Below are 22,623 nucleotides of genomic sequence, written 5' to 3'. Positions count from 1 at the left end.
CCAATAAACAAAACAGGGAGACAACAGGACACTTCTGCAATCTTATCTGTGAATTTACTTCCAAATTGTTTCTGAAAAAATATTATTGCTTTTTGGGAGGTGGCACACCTAGTGGTTTATCCCTTACACGGTGCTCAGGAACTATTCCCATCAGTAGTGGGGGTCATGCAATGCCAGGGATCAAACTTAGGCCTGCCGCATGTGAAGCTGACACTCCAGGCCCCCAGAGCAATGATGTTAAATTCTATTTTCTGTTGTAGATTTGACTCCGTTCAGAGACAAATATGCTGTCAGGCAAAAGCCTTTTCTGTGTAGCTGGAGTAGCAGAGGGAGCACAGGACCTGCCTTTCTTAAATTATCTTTCCAAAATTATCTTTCTGAAACTATCGCTGTCCCTGTGCTTACGGAATTAGTCTGTGGTCCATTTTCCTAAGGCAGTCTTTGTGGTCTGTGTGATAAAAGAACCATTCAAAGTGCTTTTGGGTTAGGAACAGTGTAGTGATTTCTGTGAAACTGGAGGAGGCAGGTTGGGCTGTTTTCATCTACCTGAAGCATGGAACTCTTCAATGTATTGCTGTCACTGTCATCCTGTTGTTCCCCGATTTGCTCAAGCAGGTGCCAGTAACATCTCCATTCATCCCTGTCGCGTGCTAGTGGAGCCCGATGGCATTTTGAGGGCTCTTTCAGGATCAGGGGGATGAGGATCATTGTCGTTACTGTTTTTGGCATATCAAGTATGCCACAGGTAGCTTGCCAGGCTCTGCCATGCATGTAACTCTTAGAGGGGTATAATGGAGTCCTTACAGTGGGATGGGCTGGAGCGATAGCACAGCAGGTAGGGAGTTTGCCTTGCACGTGGCCATCCTGGGTTCGGTTCCTCCGTCTCTCTCGAAGAGCCTGGCAAGCTACCGAGAGTATCTCACCCACACGTCGGAGCCTGGCAAGCTCCCCGTGGCGTATTTGATATGTCAAAAACAGTAACAACAAGTCTCACAATGGAGACATTACTGGCGCCCGCTTGAGCAAATTGAGGAGCAAGGGGATGACAGTGATACAGTGATACAGTGGGATAGCGCAATAGGATTGGTGAAACCAAAACCACATGAACACACAAGGGGGAGTGAGTAGATGACTCCCGCTTCTCTGTCTGAATTCAGGCTTTGAACATAGGCCGCGTCTCTCTCAAAAAATTGATTTAACTTTTTTTGATTCCAGGGAAATGAAAGATCAGCCATACCCTGTTTTTCCACCCAGGATCACTCGAAAGATTTGAGTTCCCAGAATCATCTTCCTTAGAACCCCCTGTAGGACTCAGGGGTTGTGTCTTCATTGCCTCCTTTAAAAGGAGATGTTTCTCAAACATGAAAACTTGTAACTATCTCACAGTGATTCAATAATATTTAAAACAAACAAACAAGCAAACAAAAAAACAAAAAAAAAAAACCCAAAAAAACTAAAAACAAAAACAAAAATGACAAAAAAAAAAGAAAAGCAACAAAAAAAAGGAGATGTTTCCCTAATTTCTGTTCTCTCTTCCAAATGCATCCTCATTCAAATGCCTACTCCTCCATACCTCCCACCAGTTCTTGGGGTGTAAACAGAGCTGTCTGGTATTTGGGGTAGATGAGCTCTGTGTTGGACTAATTCTGCATGATCCTGCTTGTAGACCAGTGGGGGAGGAGCTCGCCTCCTCATTCCCCTGGAGTCGGGGCCTAGACATGGGCCAGCGAGGCTCATTTTCCCACATGTAGGAAGCTGATGGGCCCCCCTCCTCTGCAATACTTGGCTCCCTCATTTCTCTGAGTCACCCCTGACCTTGACCGTCTGTAGCAAGGGCTCAGACCCGTCGGACCAACCTCATCCAAGAGGGCTTAATGAGCACCTGGCGGCTGAGCGCTTTGAGATCTTTTAGATGAAAAGGGCTGTCAGTGGTTCAAGGGTTATTATTGCCAGGGTGGTGGCGGCGGCGGCAATTATTAGAGATGGTCAGGGCTTCCTCTGCCTCTCCAGGGAGCGGCACACTGCCTTGCTTCATCTGCTATGGATTCCGACGGGTTGCTAGCAACGCTCTTCTTACTCCCTGCCATCTTCCCTCCCTGGACAAGTTAAGCTGCAAAGGTTCAGTAAGCTCTGAAAGGCTCGTCCTCTAACAGGCAAAACGGTTCTGAGGAGCAAAGAGCAAACGAGTCAGCCTCCAGCTCCACGGTCTCAGGAGGCCTGGATGCAGAGAATAATTCGGAATCAAAGGATGGAGGCTAATCCCTTCATTTGGCCACTGTGTCCAGGAGTGAAAAGAGAGAGGGATGCACGGTGTAGGGAATTTGAGAAAACCAAGTTTGAGTAGGCCTGGAAGTAGCAGGTGTGAGTTCCAACCACAACATTTTATCCTATTTATTTATTTTTGCTTTTTGGGGTCACACCCGGCGATGCACAGGGGTTACTCCTGGCTCGGCACTCAGGAATTACCACTGGCGGTGCTCAGGGGACCATATGGGATGCTGGGGATCGAACCCAGGTTGGCCACATGCAAGGCAAATGCCCTGCCCACTGTGCTATCACTCCAGCCCCTTCTGAAACATTTTAAATAAGAGAATTTTCATTTCTTATTGGTCAAACTTCAACTTGAATGGTTGAAGCAATCTAAGGCAGAAATCTTAGAGAGGCATCTAAGAGACAAAGGATCGTTCAGGATGATTTTAAGTACTCTCCAAAGCATTTGAGTTCACAGGATAGAACCATATTCTGTTTTTCTACTTGAGAGGGGTGGGGGCTTTTGACTTGGGCTTCTCCAGATGATGGCAAAGAATTTCCAGGATAACTCAAATGGAGTTTCTCTTGATTGCTCCTACAACCATCTAGAGGGATTTGTGGGCAGGAACATTACAGCTGAGGGGACCAGGGCTTTAAGCCCTTCTTTCTCATTTGCCATTATTCTCTGCATCTTACCTTGGAAACAAATACCTTCTCCTTACTGTGTCCCACAGACTTAATCAGATGGTTCTTCAGGAAGGAAGGAAAGTCAGATTTCCCTTGAGTACTTTTTTCCTAGTAAGTATTTTTTTGAGCTAGTTTATTTTATTTTTATAAAGTTGTTCACAATAATTCATTACATTTAATATTCGAACACCAATCCCACCACTATTGTACCTTCCCATCACCATATTTCAAATGTTTCCACCCAAAATCCCAAACCATGCCTCCCAAAGCAAAACAAAAACAATTAATTTTGCATTGCTTGTTATGAATAATCCACTAAAAATGGTCCAATAAAGTTTCCTTAGAGGAAAGTGTATGAAGATTGCTGTATTTCACCCTGGAGCCATTAAGTCCTTGTATAAGAGATTACTAGCATGTTTGTTAACACCCATCAAATGTTGTGTGCTACTCTTGGTACTTCAGTGGTATAGAGTATGAGAGGTCATGTGACTGCACTGTGGTCTCGCACTCCAGGAATTCCAAAATTTAGAATATCAATTATACAGCAGATTCATTCATGGTGAGGTCTGTGTTGCTCTTTTAGGGGAGCTTTATTTCTGAGTCTCTGTATCATGGCATTCCAAACTCACTCAGAGAGGGAATGGGACTCTTCCCCCCCATCTCCCAAGTTTACCAGTAGCTTGGCAGTCACACCCACAAACTGCCCTGGCTCCATATAATCTAGTAAGTTATCTTTACCTCCCAAAAAAACTTCTGACTAAACATGAATGTATATGAAAAATATTTTATATTTCACATACTCTAGCATCTGAAAACTTTCTTCTTGGGGTGAAAGACGTGACTTAGTGGTAGTGTGTGTGTAAGGCCCTGGTTAAATCCCTAACACTACAACTACCAACCAACCAAAACCATACAAAACTCCTCTTACCTTAACTATAGAATGCTCTTTGGAGCTGGAGAAATAGTACAATCAGTATGGCACTTGCTTTGCACGTGGCCAACCCAGATTCTACTCTCAGCTTCCCATATGGTCCCCTGAGCCCTTCCAGGAGTGATCCCTGAAAGCAGAGCCAGGAGTAATCCCTAAGCACAATCTGGTATGTTCCCCCGCCCCCCCCCCAAAAAAAAATGTTACTGTTGGCAGCAAGCAACACAGAGATGTAGGCGAAAATCCAAGGTAAATGATCCAGTGTAGACAGATGTGTGTAACAATGGCACTGCTCGTAATTGATGGCTTTAAATGCAAGGGGAAAGGGGACAGCCCTGTCTGCTGTACTGTCTCTCAGGTCCAACGGTGACTTTTATTCAAACAATTTATTTTGCCCACAAGATGAAGTCATGTTTATTACAATTACTAGAGCTTCTGAAAAGAAGTGTTTTTGAAAGGCACATAACTTTGGAAAAAATGATGTAAGCAAGAAAGTTGTGGTTAACAGAAGAGAAAGTTTAAGGATGTAGGGTGAAGATAAAATTAGAAGAGGAAACACTCATTAATAGATTCTTGAAACTCTTGAAACCCAAGAAAAGGAGAATGTTGGCCTTCCTGAGCTGGAGCTACACCTGGGACTGTAAATGTGAGATTTAAATGAAGCTGAAGGCAGCACACTTTAGCTTCCCTCACTGGGAGGCTGAATGGGGATCCTCCAGGGGCAGACTGGAATCTACTGTTCTTAGAATTCTGCAGTCAGGGAGCACTGACTAAAGTGATCTTTGTCCTCCTCCTGCAGAGCTGTTTTCTGCCCTCCTTTATCGGTCAGGATCACCCAATCCCGCTGGCTAAAACAGATTTGATGACTCAACAATGACCAATTAGGCGTTAACACATCTATCTCTGAGGCTATCTTGCCATCTTTATGGAGAACAGGATCTTAAATCTCTGCTCATTGGGACAGCCAGAGGCTTTGCCTAAACGATGGAAAGAGCTGTAGACATTTTTCATAATTATAATGACTTTTTACAGGGAGAGCCATAACTCCTGCTCCAAAGCTCCAGTGTGAGAGAAAGCCCATCGCAAACTCCGTGGGGTGAGGAATGGAACCATCTGATGGCTGTCTCTTCACTCTGCTTCCCCACCATAAGCAGTTTGGGGGAGCAAAATTCACAAAAAAGAGATCAGATGATTTCTACCCTTGGAAGCCTTTCTTTAGAGACAAGACAGTGCAACTCCCGAGGGAGATAGTGAGAGACAAGAGGTCAGGAAATGAATGGGTACTATATAGCATTTGATAGCTCCATGGAGCTGTGTGTGTGGAAGGGCATTTTGGGGTCATTAGTTATGGAAGACTTCGGGGGAGGGGGTGAGAATGTGGCCAAACATAGAGCTGAAAAATGGTGAGGTTTTCTGAGTGGAAACAGCCCTTGAATAGAGGTGTGTAAGTTGAGGAAGTAGAGCAATTGAGGAGCACATATCCCATTATGGTTCATCGAGAGTCTTGTTATCTTAGTTTTCCAGTTGATTAATTAGCTTATATTCCCCTTCGTCTCTCCTAGTGGTTCCCTACAGTACACCCTCGGCTTTTATAAGAATTTCATGACACCCCATTAATCAAACCTGAGATTCTCCTGTTTCCCCACCACTCCCTTGGATAAACCTGCTTAATGACTTCTGGGTCTATTTCCTCTTCCCTTATAAGATACATATGAGAATATAGATATTCTTTCCTATTGCACTTCAAGCCTTCATTCTATGAAACTAATAGACTTTTATTTTTTTATCATTCTAGCGGCCTGTGCTTTCCTGACGACACCTAAGAAACTCTCCTCCAATGAGCAAACAGCTTGTCGAAATGTGAGTGATCAGCAGTATCTGCTCTCTTCCCAAGCCAAGTGCCCCTAGAGCTTCACCTTGCTGATGTCGGTCTTTGGTTAATTGTGCAGCATTAATGGTCTTCGGCTTTCTTTTGCTCATCCTCACTGATGTGTTTCAGTCTGATGTTCCTGACAACAGGCCTGTGTTTGCATTTTTCACTCTATTCCATGCCCCTCACAGTGCAATTTAGAACCTGAATTCATAATACTCCAAGGTGCCAGAGGTGAACAATTAACCAGTTAATGTGATCTGTGTGGACAGCTTTTTTTTTATATAAGTTTTTTCCTCTGAAGCCTATTTAGAAGAGAAAAATAGCCATATGACTACTTCAGCAAAAATTCTTCTTTGGTCAAGTAGACATGATATTATGGATGTACATATATCCCAGAGGTTGACCTCTGGTATTCTAAAAAAGACTCATTCTTTAGTCATAACACTGAAAAGTTAAGCTACTGGCATGATTTCATTTCATTCGATAAATTTCCTTCTTTGAGAGAGCAACTGTTCTAAAAATAGGACTATGGAAATTATGAAGACAGGCTCTTTCTGCCTTCTAGATAGGCACTTCCAACTTGGTGGGAAAATAGTCAAACAAACCAACCTCTACCACAGATCATGATTAAGAACTGTGTAGAAGTGTGCTGAGGACCCCGGAATGAAGGGTAGACAAGTCACTCAGGTGTCATATTCTCTTCCAGTTGGCAGAAGGGAAAGGTTGAGGTGTTGTCAGACTAAGACTAGATACTAGAAAGTCTTTCTCACTTAGAATAGGATTTATTCATCTAAGTGTTCAGATATTGAATAATCATTCAGCAACAAAAATATGAGCCAGTCTTATTCCTGCCATCAAGGAGCTTGGTGACTTGAGTGATGACAGAAAAAAAATTCAAAAGAAGCCAAAGAGACAGTACAATGGATAAGGTGTTGCCTTGCATGCAGCAGTTGGGTTTTTTCTGGCACCATATATCGCCCCCCAAGTCCTGTCAGGAGTGATCTCTGAGTACAGAGCTACGAGTGAACACTGATAAAAACTGAGATAAAAGCATGGGAAAGCTGACACTTCCACAAGTCAAGTCAGTTGATGTACTGCATTGCTGAGAATACTTAGAGGAGGAAAAGTAGGGTAATTTTAATGACTTACCCTCTTACTCCTTTCAAGTCTGTGAATAGGTTGATTCAAATTCTACTGTGCAGTTTATTTATCATCTGGGATCCCAGCAGTTGAAGGATCCGGAATATATCAAACTTCCTAGGTCTCTGTCTGGACACCCTTCCTAGTTCAGGAAGCAATTAGTCTGAGAGAAACAGAAGCGAGAGTTGTAGGAACAGAATATATATCCTTTTAAAATAATTTAGTAACAATCCTAGGTAAGTGACCAATAATTTATGGAGTCTATTCTTTTTTATAGAGATATTTCCTTGCCGCTCAACCAGCGAGCTTGCTGGGTTTAGAGGATTAATCTTTGATGTAGTAAATATGCTCACATTATAATTCAGTCATAGGGATAAAGGGAACTTAGACTTGTCTTGTAGAAGGGAAAATATTAAATAGACTTAAGGAGGAATCACCAGGGTAATCTTCATTGTACCTTAGCATTGGAAGTTTTTCAACTGCAAGGAACCCTGTAGGTCTTCTAACCCAAGGTCCTCATTTCATCAATGAGACTAAGACCTGTGGAGTAGCAGAGCTAGACCTTGGACCCATTTGTCTTGACACATATTTCAAAATTAATATTATACCATACTAATATTCACCGCATATTCCAGCTCCTCTTCCAACTGCCTTCTATTCAGTTCTTTGCTTTATCCTAACCTAATCTAAGATAGAAGCTGCTTCCTGCCCTTCTGTCTTTGCTCCAGGTTTTCTGGCCTCTGGAATGTTCCTGAAGGACTCACCCTCCAGGGCAGGAATGCATTCTCCCTTTTTTACCTTCTGCTCCCTTCTTTCTTCCCAGTCCTGCTTCATCCTCCTACTAGAAAGCCTTGTCCAAGAAACTTCTACCATTTTTGCTTCATGTCTTTCATTCCAGTTGCTGGGTTGACTTTGTATGGTGATTCTCCTTAAAGGTGGGTGGTGGTGGTATTTGAAATGACTTTAACTTATTTTTTATTAATTTAATTAATTTTGTTTTGGGGAGCCATACTTTGTGATGCTAGGGCCTCTACAGACATACCACCCTGTATGCGCCCAATCTCTTCTGATCTCGTGATAATCGGGGGCTTTTACTGGCTCTGTGCTCGGGAGTGATCCATGACGATGCTCAGGGGACCATCTGCTGTGCTAGGGATCAGATCAGGTTGACCAGTGCACAAGGCAAGTACCTTCTCCCCCTATACTATTTCTCCAACTGAAATAACTTTATTATTATTATTAATTATTATTATTATTATTTTCATTTTTGGGGCCATACTCGGCAATGCTCCGGACTTATACTGACTCTGTGTTCAGGGATCAATCCTGGTGGTGCTCCTATGGAATGCTGGGGGTCAAACTGGGTTGGCCTTATTGTGAGGCAAGAGCTCTACCTGCTATACTATCCACTAAAATGACTTGTTTATTTGATTGTTTTCGGGCCACATCCAGCAATGCTCAGGGGTAACTCCTGGCTCTGCACTCAGGAATCACTTCTGGCGATGCTCAGAGGACCATATAGGATGCCGGGGACTGGACCTAGATTGCCTGCATGTAAAGATTGCCTTATCCATGTACTATCTCTCTGGCTCCCATGGAAATGACTTTTAAAGGTTATTTCCAGTCCTGAGATTCTGTAACTTTGTGAACTAACTTGAATCTACCAGTGCCTTGACCTGTGGCTGTTCCAAATTTTGTGGCCTGTGTTCATTAAATAGGAAGTCGTCCTACAACTAGTAGGTGGCTTATTTGTGTGTCCACTGCACATTGTGAAGGTCAAGCAAGCTCCGTGGAAGGACTGTCGCATGTGGAATGCTTTGTGGGGTGGAGAAACTGGCTGCCCACTGGGTGAACTCAACGGCTGCCCGGAGGCCTCTGCCTCAGGGAAGGGAGGCCCTGAGAGCCAGTTTGACCTAAGTTCAAATTCTCCAGAACAAACAAGCTCATCTTTTGCTTCAAGGCCCCGTCAAGGAGGCACCCGTGCGTTTATTGACTCTTGCATGTCCCTGCCCTGGAGAACAAACAAACAGCTCAACCTGACTCACTCTCTCCACCAGCCTTGCTCTGCTCCACGGTGAGGCTGTGCCAGGAAGAATCCCTCAGACCCTATGGAAACAAAAGTCAGTGTTTCTACGTCTTTGGTCTTTTCTTCCTACTCCTCTTTCCTGTAGAACATCAACCCTCCATGTAGGTGCAGAGGGTGAGAAGTAAATCCAGAGTCATTTGTCTTGGGTGCTCCCTATTACTTGAGGAAAGTCGGTTTGCTTTGCTAATTCAGTCATTCAACAAACATTCAGTGAATGCCTACTACGTGTAACGCTCTCTCCTCTCAGAGCCAAGGGTGACTGACTCTTTATTTTTTTAAGTTTTTAAAAATGGAATCATTCAGATGCGGCAAAAAAAAATGGAATCATTATGAAAAAGTTATAAAGCTTTCGTGATCAGGTTTTAGTCATACAGTGTTCCAACACCATTCCCTCCACCTGTGTATATTTCCCACCACCAAGGATCCTCCATATCCCTCCTGCCACTGCTCCCCCCCCCCCCCCGCAGCCTGCCAACCTGCCACTATGTTGGGCATTTTTCCTCTCTCTCTCTCTCTCTACAGCCCCCCCGTCCTTTGGGGCATTATGACTTGTAATACAGATACCGAGAGGCCATGTAGTATGTAGTCACCCTAACCCGCCAAATACCAGTCAGCGTTACTGACTCTTAATGATGCTTCTATAATTTTAACTAAATAAATTGAAATCCCTTTTGCCTGGCATCTTGCAATAATAATAATAATAGTAGTAGTAGTAATAGTAATAATAATAATAATATAGTTAATAATACCTTTTCTCTCATTTTCTACTTTTGGGAGAACTTGGTTCTGAACCCTAATCATCTCTTTTTTATTAAGCCTTTGATGAATCATTTCTCCCTCTTGGGATATCCCACCTTGTCTTTCAATGAACTCCACTTTATGTTTTCCTCCACAGGAAAGGAAGGACACTTCTGTCATATTTGAGCTCTACTCTCTAGCTCCTATTTCAGAGGAACCCAATTCAGACCTTCTTACTGTGTGTTTAGATGAGTGCTATGTTTCCGAAATTGTGCAATCCCTAAAATGCACACGTCCCATGTGTTGTTAAGAGTTTTTCTTTATTGGGAAGTGGGGGTTGGAAGGGGGCTCTGAAGTAGTGCTCTGAAGGCCCCAGAGTTCCATCAGCAATTCTTGGTCAAAGTAGGCTGTCATTTCAATGCAAGGAGAAAGTGTTCCTCAGGCACTGCAGTTCTGGAAATCCCGGGGACACAGGTGCTGGGGACCTCCAGGGTCACACTCCACAGTGCTCTGCTCCAGAGACCACGTGGCACCAGGAATCAAACCCTCTGTATTTTTTTTAATTTGGGTTTTCTTTTCTTCTTCTTCTTCTTTTTTTTTTTTTTTTGGTTACACATATGGTACTCAGGGCTAACTCCTGGCTCCAGGCTTAGAAATCACTACTGGGGAGGTGCAGGGGACCATATTCGGTGCCAGGGATGGAGGCAGGGTTGGCCTTGGAAAAGGCAGGCACCTTACCTTATCCCCTGAGGTTTCCTTTTATTTATTTATTTATTTTGCTTTTTGGGTCACATCCAGCCATGCTCAGGGGTCACTCCTGGCTCTGCAGTCAGGAATTACCCCTGGCCGTGCTCAGGGGACCATATGGGATGCTGGGAATTGAACCCGAGACGCCCTACCTGCTGTGCTATCACTCCAGCCCCATGAGGTTTCCTTTTAAAAGTATCACAGGCCAGGGGGGACAGCACCTGCCTTGTGTAAGCATGAGGCTATCCTTGAGTTTGACCCCTGCTCTGTCCCACATGCATGGAACATGATCCTGGCACACTGCATTTGGGGGCCCCATGCCACCGCAACACACCCCACAGTTAAGAATGTGTGAGCGGCCAAGCTAAGGTGCAGAACCCCTGGAAAGCACTGCAACTAGAGTCTGTGAGTCCCACAGTCTAGTGTGTGAAGCCTAGTGAACCCAAGTTGGAGTGTGAGTCCCAGCAAACATATGTGCTCACACTCTCCTGAGCATGAGGAACCACGGACCTCACCGCAAGAGCAACAATAAAAAGTGGAAGGAAAAAAACATATTTTTTAAAATGTTAATTTAGAAAAGTAGCACAGGATCAAGTTAGTTTAGACAACAGTGGTGCAGACAGAACTAAAACCTAAACTGAATGTCCTGTCAGAAATTTAACATATTTATGTTCATTTTGGCATCTCCAGGAGAGACCATAGCATGTCATATTTTCCAAGTAATTCAGCCACAAAACTCCTTTGAAAGAAAAGCCTCTGGTCAGTCTGAGGCTCACTAGAGTTTCATGTAACTCAGTTGGGGGAAGCCAATCTAGGAGAAGTACTGGAGTAAGAGCGGGGAACAGAAATTGCATCTCTCTGTGTCATTCATTTTCCTAGGTGACTGAGCAGTCAGGCCACTTCTCTGGTCCTCCACAAATCTATTATTCTCTTCAAGCTCTATCTTTATAGAGAGGATTTTTCCTCATTATTTTGTTTCTTAATGCTTGTTTCTACTATCTGCCCAAGAAACTCTCAGATTCCTTAAAATCCTTAAGATGTTGTTATATTCCTCCCCTTTTGTGTATCTTCCCAAGACACCTAAGGCAGGGACCGTCCAGGTAGAGTGGGATAGAATGGTGGATGGTGCTCCAAAAGTGCCTTCATTCTGGTACCCACAGGTAAGCCTGTCTCAGAAGAATTAGGACCATAGCATCTAAAATATTTTGTCACACACATAAAGAATATACAAATGATGCAACATTAAGTACAAAAATAACAAAAGTAAATATCTTTTGTTTACTTTTTTTTTTTTTTTTTTGCTTTTTGGGTCACACCCGCCTCTGCAGAGGGGTTACTCCTGGCTCTGCACTCAGGAATTATCCCTGGCGGTGCTCAGGGGACCATATGGGATGCTGGGAATTGAACCCGGGTCGGTCGCGTGCAAGGCAAACGCCCTACCCGCTGTGCTATCGCTCCAGCCCCTTGTTTACTTTTTTAAAAATTTTATTTTTTGCAGAACTGGGGGTAGAACCCAGGGCCTTACACATAACAAGGTAGGTATTGCACCATTGAGCTACATGTCTGGCTCCAAAATAAATGGTTTTTGGTTTTTGTGGGTTTTTTTTGGGGGGGGGGTTGTTTCTTGGCCACATTGGGGTGGGAAGCTACTTCTGGCTCTGTTGAGAGTCACTCTTGGCAATGCTCTGGGGATCATGTGGTGCTGGGTATCAAACAGGCCTCCTGCATGGCAAGCTTTCATTATAGGTGCCTGTCCCAATCAGCTATCACTCCAGTCCTGTGGTTTACATTACAGGAAAGAAAAGTTATTTGTTGAGATTGGGGCCGAAATGATAGTACAGGGATGAGGGCATTTTTCCCTGCATGCAGCCAACCTCGGTTTGATCTCTGGCATCCCATTTGATCCCTCGAGCACTGCTAGAAGTGATTCCTGAGCACAGATCCAGGTGTTACCCCTGAGCATTGCCAGGTATGGTCCCCAAACAAAACCAAAACAAGAGAAAACATGATTGTTCCATAGGCAGCCAATTTTTTTTTTTTTTTAGCATCCAGGATTGAACTCAGAGCCTAACACAGGCAAGGGAAGTGCTTTACAACTGAGCCACGTCCTCATCTGCAGCAGAACATCTTAAGGGATCTGAGAACGCTCCTAGGAAAGTGAGAATGCTGATTTCAAGACAGGAAAGAGGAAGTACTCTTCGCTGGTGGCACGGACTAGCAGAGGGGGCTATTCCTGGCTTGTGCGGCAACCTTGGCTGAAAATCGAGAAAGTGGAAAATGTCTGGGAAGTTCGAGGGAATGAGTCAGATGCAGAGAGTCAACGAGGGTAAAAGGGAGCTTTATCTGGAGCACCTGGGAAAGTAGGTCAACACACGTTTCTGTCCCAGTGACCTGTGGTGAGGTGGAAATCCCTCACTGTGTGAGGATGGCCTTGGAGGCCTGCAGATTCCCTTGCTGCTAGCCCAGACCTTTTGAGTTCTCTGGCATTGGATATGATGGGCGAGAGCCCTAGATTAAGTTCATGCCTCCGGGCACTGTCACCGAAGGAAGATAAGAACAATAAGCAGAGGCGCTTATCTTTATTGCAGTTCTTATTTGATTTATGTGTGGTGTGTATCGAGTCTGGAGACACCTGTTCCGAGTGTGAATGTGCGTGTATGTGAGTGAGTGTTTACTTTTACACATATGCAGAAATAGTATTTATATTTCCATCCCTGACTGTTGTACAGGGTGAGATTTAATTTTACTTGGGTGTAATGAAATTTTATGTCGATGTGTATAAATGATCTACACACTGCATGTCTATGTGGATAGTGGTTTGTTTAATATGTTTGAGACATGGATTCACATATATATTTTATGTATGAAGGTTTATGTGGACTTACATATCTGTATCTTAGACTGTAGTTGGGTTACTTATTTTTGTATTTCGTTGTCTTTGGTGGGGGGGCTGTTTCATTAATTCACTACACATTTATTGATAACCTTCTATATACAACGTAGACACCAGTGATTAATGATTGTCTATGGAGTGTGTCATGTTTGTATATATGTATGAAAAGGGCACATCCACTTATGTTTATCATCATCATCATCATCATCATCATCCCGTTGATCATCAAATTTCTCTAGCGGTCTCAGTAACGTCTCCATTCATCTTAGCCCTGATATTTTAGAAGGCTTATGTTTATATAAACATGTTTATGAGTGTCTACAGGGATCCTGGTTTTGGATTTTGGTTTTAAGGCCATACCAGAGATGCTCAAATGTTGCTTCCAGCTTGCTGCCAGAGGAACCTGGGCCTCCTGCCTGCCATGCAGTTGTTCAGCCCATTGAGTTATTTCTCTGCCTCTCTCTACTTTTTAAATCTTGCACTGCATACTCCCAATAAGCTTCCCATCTTTTTTGGTGGGGGGAAAGCAGATCGCAACTCAACAATGTAAGCCTCTAATTTGGATGTGTCCATGCGGAGTAAGATTTCTCTTGTGATCTCCCCAAACGCTTGGTGTCATCTTACTCTATGTATTTCTTGCTTCTATAGAATTTGGAACATGGTTCTGAAATGCTCGTTTTTCCCTTCCCCATCTGAACCTGGGGAAGAAAAGACAGTGAACCGTCCATAAATTCTTAATATTTACAGAGAAGGTTTTCTTTTCTTTTTCCCTCTCCCTGGCCTCATCTATTCTATCCTCCAACCAGTTCTAATCCTCGAAAGACAGGCATAAGGAGAAACTAGAGAGAGAGAGCAAAAGAGATCTAACTCCAGAAGACTCTGTCCCCATCTTATGGAGTTTGTCAATGATATTCCTTCATTAAGACAGAAGATTTTATTTGAATAAAAAAAGGTCTCACATCTTTTGCAAAAAGAGTTGTTTTCTCTTGGGGGTAGGTGGGAGGGGGCATTAAATAAACCTTTTTTTTAAGTACCTCTGCAGCAAGGAAATGTGTTATTATTGTAATTGTCAAATGCTAATTATACTTATTACTATAATAACCATTTTGTTGTAACAAATGATGTAATCCTCTTTATTTCTGTCACTGCCAGAGGCAAGTGGTGTGTCTTATGGCATTGGTGGTGGGGGGGAGTATTGGTGGGGTGGCACAATCAACACAGGGACGGGGGACTCAGGCCAGTGTCATTGTGGCCCAGGAGGTGGGGGAAGCAGGGAAAGGGAAATCTAGATAGTTTCACCTCTCAGATTTGTTTCTTTCTGGAACTTCCCTTTTTAAAGCCATTTCCTGAAACTATTTAATCATTCCTTCAGACCTTCATTTATTCATTCAGCAAACATTCATTTAGTACCATCTATGTTTCCTATGATAGGTCAGACATAGTGACAAAGTAAACAAGATACAATCTTAACTGCTGAAAAGTCAGAGCCTAGTGGTGGAGACTGGGTGCAAATAGTATTTTTAATGCTTTGGGATAACTGAGCTGTACGCAGGGAGGTGTCTTGAAAGGCCAAGAGACCATACATAAAAGAGATGAATCTGTGTATGGAGACCTAAAAAACTATTTTTCAAAAGGGATTTAGGGGGCCGGAGCGATAGCACAGTGGGTAGAGTGTTTGCCTTGCATACGGCCGACCTGGGTTCGATCCCCGGCATCCCATATGGTCCCCCAAGCACTGCCAAGAGTAATTCCTGAGTGCAGAGCCAGGAGTAACCCCTGAGCATCGCTGGGTGTGACCCAAAAAGCAAAAAAAAAAAGGGGGGATTTAAAAGTTTGGAGCACTGAGAAGGGGCATTGGTCATTCCAGGGAAAGGAACAAAGGCATGAAGGCCTGAGAAAGTGTTTTGTAATATCAATAACCATAACAGATATTGCTTCATATCAGACATGGTTCTCGGCACTTACCTGTTTTGATTTACCTAATCTTCATAACAATCTATGAGGCAGCATTGCTGTGAAGATGCAATGAATCAATGGATGAAAAGTTCTTGAGATGAAGTGATATTAGCTATTTCACTATTGCTTCATTATTGGTATTCCCAGTTAACAGAGGCAAACATCTGTTAACATCTGGGGCTTAGACGGAGTGACTCGCCCAATTTCACATATACAGTAAGTAACTAGGCTTGGATTTGAAACTCAGTTCTGAATAGAGTCCCAGTTTTTAACCACTCTTGTAATTAAAGTGTAGCGTGCATTCTCAGAAGGGGTAATCATTAGTAACGAGACTGCCAAATAGTTTGAAACTGGAGTGTGAATGGCCTTATGTACCATTAGAGGCTTCCAAACAGGGGAATAACAAAAGTAGCTCTGTGTTTCAGAAAGATGATTCCAGAAGTCTGGGACTGTGTGGACCACTGGGCTCTCAGCTGGCCAAGTCCTACTCTTGGTGTGTTAAGCTCAGCAGTGGATACAACCAGCGTGAGCTGCATGACTGCCTTTGTTGACTGCAAGGCAGTGAAGACAGAAGAGTAGGGAAAGCTAATCAGGTTAATAAGATCTGGGGAGAAAGCCAAAACCAAGTATCCATGGCCCCATAATTAGGTTATCTAAATGGGTGATAGATAGTAAGATATTATTGACAGGCCTCTGCTTCCTTCTGTGCGAGGAGACACATCTGATTTCTTCCATTTGGCGACTGACCCTTTCCAGTCTTGTCCCTCAGCCTATATCTCCTGGACTGAGCAGAGGGTCCATGTTAATAAATCTGTCGTATGTCTCACTCTTCCTGGAACTTTGGCTTCCTCAAGTTGGGAAGCTTTATGAATCCACAATGAATTTTTCCCTAGCAATCAAAAGAGTCATTTCTTTGTTATTAGTGCTCTTCTCTCCATTCACCACACTTTGAGACATACATTCTCTTCCTTTTCTTCCTGTCAACTTAAGTTCAGTCATTTCTCTTTGTGGAACTTGAGGAGTGCGCCAAAGAGAACAGTGACGAGGTAAAGATGATTGCACACCTGCCAGGTACAGGTAAAATCTGAAACACATTTTATGTGTTACCTAAGGTCTCCCCCTAACTGTAGGAAGAAAAAACCATCACTTCGTTGTCATTATCACTGTGGGGGCCAGTCCTGGTGATGCTCTGGGCTCACCTGGACCACACTCAAGAGTACTAGGGAGTCATATGGTGCCAGGAATCGAATCCAGGGCCTCATCATACAACACACATGCTCTACATCCCCGCTCAAGGAGGTATTGTCATTCTAACTTGACAGATGATGTAACTGATCTACGAAAAAGTCAAATCTGTCCAAGGTCATGCATTGTTAGGGAGCAGAGGCTCATCCACTTGACTCGCTTCTTACCCAAATAAGCATGCAGAGCACTTGGTGACGTGGTAAAATGCACTTTCTGGTTCAACAGAACTGTGACAGTGTCTGAAATTCTGCCATTTTTTGATTTTGGTGTCTGTTTGGATTTTGGTGTTTGTTTTGATTTTGTCTGTTTGGAGGGAGCGCACACCTAGCAGTGCACAGGGCTTACTCCTGATTCTGTGCTCAGGGATCACTCTTGGTGGTGCCTGGGGGCCCATATGGGGTGTTAGGGATCAAAGCTGGGTCATCAGCGTCCAGGGCAAGCACCTTTCCCACTATTCGATCTCTTCGGCTCCCATGAAATTATTCCCTGTTCATAAGGTCCCAAGTGATGCTGATGCTATTTGCTGAGGTTCACCTCTGACCTTGGGCAGCTTAATGCCTTGCTTACTTGTCTCCAGAGGTACTGTTCTCTAGCTCTGGGGGAAGTGAAACTGCAGACTTCCAGGATGCAAATCCTGCTCACTGCAGGCTCTGGTCACTGCTGGTGGTCCTTCTGGAATATCTCCATCCCTATTCCACTGGGGTCACTAATGGAATTAGACCTAAAATACTCCACACTGGAGATTCCTGCTTTTCTCTGTTGATTAACTGTGTCTCTGGATGTTCCCAAGCTCAGAATTCTTTATAAGAGTCTCTCCTATGCATCCTTAGTACCATAGGTATGGCATATGCCTTGCATGCAGCTGATCTGGGTTTGATTCTTAGCATCCCACATTTTCCTGTCAACTTAATTTCAGTCAGTTCTCTTTGTGGAACTTGAGGAGTGCGCCAAAGAGAACAGTGACGAGGTAAAGACGATTGCACACTTGCCAGATACAGGTAAAATCCAAAGCACATTTTATGTGTTATCAAAGGTCTTCCCACAGCTGTAGGAAGAAAAAACCCATTACTTCGACCATGAGCACCAGAGGAGTAATTCCTGAGTGCAAAGCCAGGAGTAACCTGAGAGACAGAGAGAGAGAGAGAGAGAGAGAGAGAGAGAGAGAGAGAGAGAGAGAGAGAGAGAGAGATATGGGAAGATGGTATCAGAGAATAAAGTTTTTTGAAGAGTAAATTGATACATTTATTAACAAGTATTGATTGCAATCCTAATATTAAATATGCAATGCTTTTGCCTTATCCTCCAGTTATCAACTCTCATCCAATATCTTTTCCCCCTCTCCCTTTTATTTTTAATTTTTAGTGTGGGGCCACACCTGAAAACCTGATTATTCCCAGTGCAGTACTCAGTGATCACTCTTAGCAGTGCTCAAAGGACAACATCGTGCCAGGGATTGAACCAGGGTGTCCTGCATGTAATCTGTGTGCATAGCCTACTGAGCCATCTCCAAGCCCCTAGGTCTTCCTAACTAAGACTTCCCTTCTTTTTTCCCTACAAGGTTACTTATGAGAATGTATCTTCTGAATAACAATCTTTAATGGAGAGATTAATTTTTTTCAAGATTAAAAACTGATGCATTAGAGAGACAATACAGCAGGTAGGGTGTTTGCCTTGAATGCAGCTGACCCAGGCTCACATCCTCAGCATCCCATATGGTCCCCGGAGCACCATGAAGAGTGATTTCTGAGTGTAGAGCCAGGAGCAACCCCTAAGCACTGCCAGGTGTGATCCCCAAACTGTAAGTAAACAAATAAATAAAACATTATTTCAATATTTAGCCAACATTGGAGAGTCAATATAATAATAATAATAATAATAATAATATTTTTAAATGATGCATTAAGAAGTTCAAAAAAGACTTGAACATCTACCTCGGAGGTAGGTTGGAGCCCTGGAACCACAAAAAAAGAGTTTGAAATAATTTTTGTTCATTTTTCACTGTTTTCGTGAGTTCCACCGCTCCCTTTTAACTTCAACATTCTGTCATTATTTTCCAAGATGACAAGTCAAGAAGTTAAGACCCCCAAGACAATTTAAGCTCTCAGATAACTCAGATTTTTTTTCTTGAAAAAGCCTTAAGCACTTCGAGTCTTAGAGACAAGAAGCTTCATGTGGAGAGCAGAGACCCAGGAGTTGTGAGGCTTCTCTTATATTTTCATTTCCCCCTGGCTGTTCTGATGGTTCCAGAATGACATCAGTCATCTGACTGAGGGTTCCGCTTCAGACCTTTCTTCACTTTTACCATTTAAATAAAAACTTTTAACAAGGTTATTAACTCATTCAACAAACATTTTAAAGTGCTTATTATGATTAATACATTCGTCTAGTTGCTGTTGAATATTTTTTAAAAATTGAATCATTGTCTTCAAGAATAGCCCTGTAGTTTAAGAACTTTTTATGCACAGGGAATGAGGTACAAATAAAGTCTTGGGGCTCCAAAGAAGAGAGAGACAGAGAGAATAAAATAATATTCATGAAGGGCCTTTTGAAAACTCAGTAGTTCTGGGACCAGAGAGATAGTACAGTCGATAAACCTTGCATGTAGTCGATGTGGGTTTGATCTCCAGGACCACATGTGATTTCCCCCACACAGATCCAAGTTAAATCCTGAGCATCACTCCAAATTACATATCATAAGTAAAACGTTAATTTTTGTATTTTAGTAGTTCTTCTGGTGATTAAACCCATGAACTCACATGCACAAAACAGGAGCCCAACTGATGATCCACTTCCAACAAAAAAAATTTATCTTTATAAAAGCAAGGAAAAGATAACAAGACTGGGAACTGGGGGGGCCTGGTCCTAGACCCGAGATTGGCAAGCTATGGTGCAAGTCTTTTTTTTTTTAAACTCTCAAGCTAAGACTGTGTTTGTTTTTCAACTTTTAAAAAGGAATAGAAGAAGAAGAAGAAGAAGAAGAAGAAGAAGAAGAAGAAGAAGAAGAAGAAGAAGAAGAAGAAGAAGAAGAAGAGGAAGAAGAAGGAGGAGAAGGAGAAGAAGAAGAAGAAGATGATGATGATGACAATAATAATAATAATAATAATAATAATAATAATTTGCATGTAGGATACCCTAGTTCAATCCTTGGCACCACAAGCACCTCTATGACTGGACCATTTCTCCCTACCGCCCCCCCACCCTACCATTGAGCTGGGAGTAGCTCTGAGTACTGCTGGGTTGGACTCAAGCCCAAAATAATAAAAAATGTACAACTGAAATCTTATGCAGCATCAAAGCCTAAAATAGTCACTGAGGGGCTGGAGAGATAGCACAGCGGGTAGGGCGTTTGCCTTGCACGCGGCCGACCCGGGTTCAAATCCCAGCATCCCATATGGTCCCCTGAGCATGGCCAGGGGTAATTCCTGAGTGCAAAGCCAGGAGTAACCCCTGTGCATCGCCAGGTGTGACCCAAAAAGCAATAAATAAATAAATAAATAAATAAATAAATAATAAAATAGTCACTGATCCTTTACAGAAAAAAAATTGCTAACTTTCACCTCTTGAACAAATTTTGCCCTGCCTGCATCAAGATAGACAAATCTGCTGTGGAGTTGTATTTGATGGAAATAGGAGGATAAATTGGAATAGTAGGCAGGAATGTGTAAGGGGCCATTAAAAATTCTAATATAGCCTCAAGAAAACCAGCAGAGGCTAAGGATTTGAAAGTTATTGGCTCACATTCAAGGATTGAAAATGGAGTAGATGTCTTCTCAGGGAGAATACCAAGGAGGGAAACCTGAGAATATCTACTGTAAGGAGAGGATGGAAGAACAAGAAGTGAGTGAAGGGGACCTGAGAAATAATTCAGGAGGTAGGCAAATAAAAGAGGATTAGTATTGCAGGTAGTATAGATCGTCCACAATGCTAACTGCCTGAGAGGTAAAACAAAATGAAGAGTGAAAAGAAACACTTTAATATCACCAGTGAGCAAGTGAGTTTTAGGGTGAAACCTGTGGTTGAATTCGGGGTGAATAAAGTGACTTTCCGGATTGGTAGTAGAGAAAAGGACAGAGACGATTCGGTAGCAGAGGGGACACAGTTAACAGAAGCATCTCATATTCATTTTGGTTACCATACAGGAATATCTAATGATCAAGTTTAACAATGTGTATAGTAATGGATATATGTGAAAGTGCTGTAAAATTTTTCAAATTTTGAGCTATACAGATAAAAAGTATATTTTATCTGTATAGCTTTTTGTCATTTTGGGGCTGGAGTGATAGCACAGCGGGTAGGGCGTTTGCCTTGCACACGGCTAACCCGGGTTCGATTCCCAGCATCTCATATGGTTCCTTGAGCACTGCCAGGAGTGACTCCTGAGTGCAGAGCCAAGAGTAACCCTTGTGCATCGCCAGGTGTGACCCCAAAAAAGGCAAAAAAGAAAGAAGGAAAGAAAGAAAGAAAGAAAGAAAGAAAGAAAGAAAGAAAGAAAGAAAGAAAGAAAGAAAGAAAGAAAGAAAGAAAGAAAGGAAGGAAGGAAGGAAGGAAGAAAGAAGGAAAGAAAGAAAGAAAGAAAGAAAGAAAGAAAGAAAGAAAGAAAGAAAGAAAGAAAGAAAGAAAGAAAGAAAGAAAGAAAGAAAGAAAGAAAGAAAGAAAGGAAGAAAGAAAGGAAGAAAGAAAGAAAAAGTATTGTCATTTTATAAGTACCTTTCAGTTCTAAATTCTGTGTAACTGTATTTTGTCTTTTCCCTGAAGTATGTGATTTAGAACCAAAGGCTTTCTATTCCCTAATACCAAGTCTAAACTTTTCATTCTCCGGGGCTGGAGCAATAGTACAGCAGGTAGGGTGTTTGCCTTGCACACGGCCAACCTGGGTTCGATTCCCAGCATCCCATATGATCCCTTGAGCACCGCCAGGAATGATTGCTGAGTGCAGAGCCAGGAGTCAGACCTGAGCATCGCCGGGTGTGATCAAAAAGCTAAAATAAGTAAATCAACAAATAAATAAATAAATAAATAAACTTTCCATTCTCCAAGATCTCTCTAGTGGCTGGCTGTGACCATCATCTCTCTAGAATCTGCCATTCTTGGTATAAAATCTCTGTACTAACCAAGCAACTCTATTTCTTATTTTTTAATAGTTCTTAAATGTTATGAGAATCTTAAGTGTTCTTTCTTGAATGATTGTCAGATTAAGCAATAAAAATACAGATTTTTATTAAATTTGAATGTCAGCTAGACAACTAATACTATTTTTAGTGTATGTTCCAGGCAATGCATGGATGTCATGTTCAATGTGACAGTCTTGCTTCCCCTGCTTTCTTATCTATGTCTCTCCCAAGAACTCAACTCAAAGTTAACCTCTGCTCATTGGCATGATGATTTAATGAAAACTCTAGGCCTCTTCACATGAAAAAGTGCTCTGCATCACTAATCATCAGAGAGATGCAGATCAAAACAACCACGAGGGGCTGGAGAGATAGCACAGCGGGTAGGGCATTTGCCTTGCACGCGGCCGACCCGGGTTCAAATCCCAGCATCCCATATGGTCCCCTGAGCACAGCCAGGGGTAATTCCTGAGTGCAGAGTCAGGAGTAACCCCTGTGCATCGCCAGGTGTGACCCAAAAAGCAAAAAAAAAAAAACCAACCACGAGATACCACCTCACACCACAGAGACTAGCACACATCCAAAAGAACAAAAGCAACCGCTGTTGGAGAGGATGTGGGGAGAAAGGGACCCTCTACACTGCTGGTGGGAATGTCGACTGGTTCAGCCCTTCTGGAAAACAATATGGTCGACTCTCAAAAAATTAGATATTGAGCTCCCATTTGACCCAGCAATACCACTGCTGGGAATATATCCCAGAGAGACAAAAAAGTATAATCGAAACGACATCTGCACATGTATGTTCATCGCAGCACTATTTACAATAGCCAGAATCTGGAAAAAACCCGAATGCTCTAGAACGGATGACTGGTTGAGGAAACTTTGGTACATCTATACAATGGAATACTATGCAGCTGTTAGAAAAAAGGAGGTCAAGAATTTTGTAGTCAAGTGAATAGGCATGAAAAGTTT

The 22,623-nt window shown here is 42.7% G+C and overlaps 1 protein-coding gene across 1 annotated transcript in view; it reads right to left on the bottom strand.

Annotated features, from left to right (window-relative positions):
• The window catches only part of ATP5MC2 (ATP synthase membrane subunit c locus 2), a 214,826-nt gene that overhangs the window by 192,054 nt on the left and 149 nt on the right, over positions 1-22,623 (bottom strand). The gene's annotated exons all lie outside the window — the stretch shown is intronic.

The sequence above is a fragment of the Sorex araneus genome, chromosome 2, assembly GCF_027595985.1.
Source record: "Sorex araneus isolate mSorAra2 chromosome 2, mSorAra2.pri, whole genome shotgun sequence".
Classification (NCBI taxonomy): domain Eukaryota; kingdom Metazoa; phylum Chordata; class Mammalia; order Eulipotyphla; family Soricidae; genus Sorex; species Sorex araneus.
Note: the sequence above shows the minus strand (reverse complement) of the source record. Positions and strands in the feature narration are given on the sequence as shown.